A 5,405-nucleotide genomic window follows, 5' to 3' on the forward strand; every position below is an offset into this window, starting at 1 on the left:
TAAGCCAAACTATCCCAACAATTGTGTTTGGACTACTAAGATAGTCGAGCTATCTCAAGACATGAGATTGCATCACGATGCATGGGTCGTGTTGTTGGGAACCGAGATGACCATGAGATGCAATGTTGTTGTGTTACAAATGATTGAACATGCACGCATAGGCAGCGTGTGCGGTCAAAAAAGTTTTAATTCTACATTATTCATGTTTGAAACCCATAGGCAAACCCTGCCTAAGGTCCAACAAAGCCACAAAGCCACAAAGCTAGATGAAAAATATGAAAGGGAATTAAGTACTCCTTAAGGTTTGTCATGATCGTGTCAAGATCACAAAGCCGCACATTTGAAAAAGTATGACTTTGACACGATGCACTGGTCGGAGTTGGGCTAGACTCTCTCCATATTAGACGCGTTTTAAAACCACGATGTTAACAACGATAAATAAAAATTCAAAACAAACAATATGTGTTAGCAGCGGGCACGAGGCTTTACAAAAAATTAAAATAAATAACAACTGTGGGATTTGAATCCATGCCCTTTTGAACCAGAGTCGAAGTCTAGCACCTTAGACAACTCGGCCAAACTATCCCGACGAATGTGTTTGGACAAATCAAGATAGTCGAGCTATCTCGAGACATGAGATTACAATATGATGCATGGGTTGTGCTGTTGGGAACCGAGATGACGATGAGATGCAACAATGTTGTGTCGCACATGATTGAACATGCACGCATAGACGGCGTGTGTGGTCAAACAAGTTTTAATTCCACATTATGGATGTTTGAATGCGGAAGAAAAACTCTGCCTAAGGTATAACAAAGCCATAAAGTCGAGTGAAAAATGTGAATAGAGATTGAGTACTCCTTTAGATTTGTCGTGAGCGTGACAAGATCACGAGACACTGGTCGGAGTTGGTTTAAAGTCTCTTCATAATAGACGAGTTTTAAAACCATACCCTTTTAAACTAGAGCCCAAATCTGGCATCTTAAACCACTCGACTAAACTGTACGACAGATGTGCCTTGACAAACCAAGATAGTCAAGCTATCTCTAGACATGAGATTGCAATACGATGCATGGGTCGGACGATGAGATTGAAAAAGTATGATTTTGACAGCTGTGGGATTTGAACCCACGCCCTTTCGGACCAGAGCCTAAATCTGGCGCCTTAGACCACTCGGCCAAACTGTCCCAACGAATGTGTCTAGAAAAACCAAGATGATCGAGTATCTCAAGACATGAGATTGCATCACGATACATGGATCGTGTTGTTGGGAACCGAGATAACGATGAGATGCAACATTGTTGTGTCGCACATGATAGAACATGCACGCATAGGCGGCTTGTGTGGTCAAACAAGTTTTGATTCCACATAAGTGATGTTTCAACGTTGAAGGCAAACCTTGCCTATGGTATAACAAAGCCACAAAGCCGAGGTGAAAAATGTGAATGGAGATTGTGTACCCCATAAGGTTTTTGGCGAGCGTGTCAAGATCACGAAGCCGCACATTTGAAGAAGTATGACCGTGACACGATGCACTGGTCGGAGTAGGGTTAGACTCTCTCTATAGTAGACGCGTTTTAAAATCATGAGGTTTTTATAATATGTGCTAGCAGCGGGCTTGAAGGTTTACAAAAAATGAAAATAAATGACAGCTGTGGGACCACGCCCCTTCAAACCAAAGCCTAAATCTAGCACCTTAAACCACTTGGCCAAACTGTCCCGAGGGATGTGTCTACACAACCAAGATGGTCAAGCTATCTCGAGAAGCTATCTCGAGACTTGAGATTGCATCACGATGCATGGGACGTGTTGTGAGGAACCGAGATGACGATGAGATGCAACGTTGTTGTGTCGTACACAATTGAACATGCATGCATAGGCAGCGTGTACGGTGAAACAAGTTTTGATTCCACATAAGTGATGTTTGAATGTCGAAGGTAAACCTTGCCTAAGGTCCAACAAAGCCACAAAGCTAGGTAAAAAATATGAATGTAGATTAAGTACCCCATAAGGTTTTTGGTGAGCGTGTCAAGATTAGAGGCCGCACATTTGAAGAAGTATGACCGTTACACGATGCACTGGTCAAAGTAGGAACATAGTAGACGCATTTTAAAACCATGAGTTGGACAGCACCCATAGAGTATTTATTTAGAAGAGTTTGGTGAAGTTCCTAATCCCTAGGAGATGCATTTATAATCGTGAGGTTGAAGGTGAGGGAGGATATTTGTTAGCGATAACCTTGAATTTATCTTTTATTTGATGTTATTTATTGTTGGTGTCAGAGAACCAGGTTTCGATCCTGAGACCTGTGGGTTATGGGCCCACCAAACTTCCGCTGCGCCACTCTGATTTGTTAATTAATATCATTTTGATCCCTAACAGATGCTTTTAAAATCTCACGACGATACGTAACGGGCCAAAGTAGACAATATTTGCTGGCGGTCGACTTGGCTATTACATAACCTAAATCACCATAAGTGAATCCAAGGAATCTTATGCTTACACTCTTCATTGAGAGCGGTAGTTATCCTTCGAGAAATATACTTTGGAAGTCCTTCAATGAAGCGCATCATCCATAATTAAAGGGTACTATCATATCTTGTCATAACTTTAGTTACAATTATATCTTTGTACCATCAGAAGTATCTAACTTTTCGCATCTTATAATCATAAGAATTACCTCGAAGCCTATAGGCGCTAGCTCCCATCAACATTTTGTTGATTACATTTACAACTAGATGACTGGATAGACCATCTATATTCCACTTACGTATGCATGTTCCTCTTGAGAGAGATTGAGAGATATGTCTATTGTATTGCGAGAAAATTGTAAATCTATTACTTCAAAGAGTTGTGGTGTGTTTCGATCTAACATTTTTGTTTAAAAGCCTCCATTGTTGCTCTCTCCAAAGCTTCCAATTCTATTTCTTGTTTATCTTATTCTTGAGAGAGATCTATTGTATTGTGAGAAAATTGTAAATCTATTACTTCAGAGAGTTGTGGTGTGTTTCTATATGATTTCAGACAGTTGTACCGGTTTGATCTTGAGCCGTGGAAACGATTGAGTTTGCTCTTGAACTCGTAAAAAGAACGGTATATCGGTTTGATCCTGAGCCGTGGAAAGGATTGAGTTTGCTCTTGCACTCGTAAAAGGATCGGTGTAGCGCTTCGGCTCGGGCTCTGATCCGAGGAAAGAGTCAGAAAGTTTTATTAAAATTCTCAAGAGGCGCTTGGGTAGTGGATTATGTCGAGTTTGACCGAAACACTATAAAACTAAGGTGTTATATTTTCTAACCCTTTTCCTATTTAAATTCCTTTTTCTATTTAAATTCTAAATTATTGTTAATTTTTATTGGATGGTATCAAGTTTTATTGTTATTAAAAAAAAAAAATTATTGTTGAAACCCTATTCAACCCTTCTAGGGTTGTCATATCAATCTAACAAGCTCTCCATACAAACTGAATTAAATAGAGGAATTCGCTAAAATTGATGGAATGAGAAAAGAGAATAAGAAAATAGAGAGTTATCCCGTTTTGTTGTCATTCTGGAAGTTTTCTTCCCTTGAGCTCTCACGTTCTCTTTGCCCTAATCAATCCATCAATCCTTGTTGGTCTCCTTTTCCTTCTGCTGTCAATAGTGCTCGATTAGGATTTTCTTCTTCTTCTCTGGTTTCACAGCAACGGAGGCTGCTGCTGTCTAATCTGATTTCTCTCCCCAAGTGTGGGCCCTACGTTGATGATGTCTAATCCGATTTCTCTCCCCCAAGTGTGGCCCCTCCCTATTTTAGGTATTCTTTTCCTTTTATAATGCTTGTTTCTTCTAATTTAGGGCTGAGAAAGGATAAAATTGTCCACCTAAGATGTTTCTAATTTGGTAGCCAACTATCTACGTGGACTGATGATGTGGATTAAAATTTCCAGGTCATCCCTGAAAAGTTTACTTTCCGAATTGCTTCAGCATCAAGGTCTGCAATTTATTTCCAGATTTGTTGATTGCTTCAGCATCAAGGTCTGCAATTTATATCCAGATTTGTTGATTGCTTCAGCATCAAGGTCTGCAATTTATTTCCAAATTTGCGAGCAGTGTTTTTTTCCAGATTTTCTATAGCATCATGGTTTCAGCATAAATGTTCTAGAATTTTATCAAATAGCTCAATTAAGCGTACAATTAAGCTCGATTTTTGGAAATTAATCTTCTTTTCATATTAAACCACAATTGGCTATTTCATGTATACTAATTAGAATAAATGGAGCAATTAATGAGAAAATGGTGAGTATAAGTGCAAAATTAACCGTAAAAAGACTTGATATAACTCTACTCTTGGAGAGTTATCAAAAAACGAAAAAAAAAAAAGAAGAAAAAGAAATAAGGTTGAAAATTACCAAAAGAAGAGACGAGGAGCAATATCATCGCAATAATGAAAGCCAAGTTGAGACTAAGTTTGTTTGCGATTATGTTGTATTGTAAATGGTTTGATGGGATGAAGTTGGTTTCATTGTTGTCCATCCCATTGTATAATCTTTGGGACAATATTCAATTAATTTGCTAATATGAATTTTAGAAATACAACATTAAATGGGATGTTATGAATTTAATACACTAAGATTACCATTTACAAACTTAATGTAAAGACCACGAAAGGGATGCAAGTAGTGAATTGGGATCAAGTTTTTATTTCTTCCAAAGGATGGAAAGAATTAAAAAAAAATATATATATATATAANACAACAGCCCAAGTCCACCGCTAATAGATATTGTCTGCTTTGATCTGTTACAATAGTCCAAGCTTACTGTTAACAAAAATTGTCTTCTTTGATATGTTACAACCGTCCAAGCCCACCGCTAAAAAATATTGTCCGTTTTGAGCCGTTACATATTGCTCTCAACCTCACGGTTTTAAAACGTGACTGCTTGGGAGAAGTTTCTACGAAATTATAAGGAATGCTTCGTTCCCCTTTCCAACCGATGTGAGATCCCACAGTTACATTTTTATTATACTTCGAAGTTTAGTTTCCATTTGGTTATTGGTTCGAATATTTTACATTTTACTCGTAGTTGTCAGTAAGGCTCACTTTGGTCTTTAGCATTATCTTTTGGTTAATTAATTTAAAATAATTATGATGCTGGTCCATTTTGTATCATATCGAAGAGATTCCTAGGTTCGGGCAGAAGAAGCAATATCACTCGATCACTATCAAACTAACTACAATATTTTTTGTCCGTGAGGATCCCAATCCAAACAGAGCGCCTTCTACTTCTAATAGGTCATGAACTAGATCAGAATCATTCTCAACGAGTCCATAAGAAGTGTTCCCATTTTATTCATCGGGTCCGGATAGAGACCAAAGGTCTTGAACGATCAATCCAGCAGAACAACTCAAAAAATAAAAAAGTATCGTTAATT

The 5,405-nt window shown here is 38.2% G+C and overlaps 1 non-coding gene across 1 annotated transcript; it reads right to left on the reverse strand.

Moving 5' to 3' along the window:
* Positions 1-1,107: 1,107 nt before the first annotated feature.
* TRNAL-UAG lies at positions 1,108-1,187 on the reverse strand. The gene has a single exon. It is a non-coding gene; the product is annotated as a tRNA-Leu (tRNA).
* Between the last annotated feature and the right edge of the window lie 4,218 nt (positions 1,188-5,405).

This window comes from Cucurbita pepo, unplaced genomic scaffold (assembly GCF_002806865.2).
Source record: "Cucurbita pepo subsp. pepo cultivar mu-cu-16 unplaced genomic scaffold, ASM280686v2 Cp4.1_scaffold000732, whole genome shotgun sequence".
Taxonomy (NCBI): domain Eukaryota; kingdom Viridiplantae; phylum Streptophyta; class Magnoliopsida; order Cucurbitales; family Cucurbitaceae; genus Cucurbita; species Cucurbita pepo.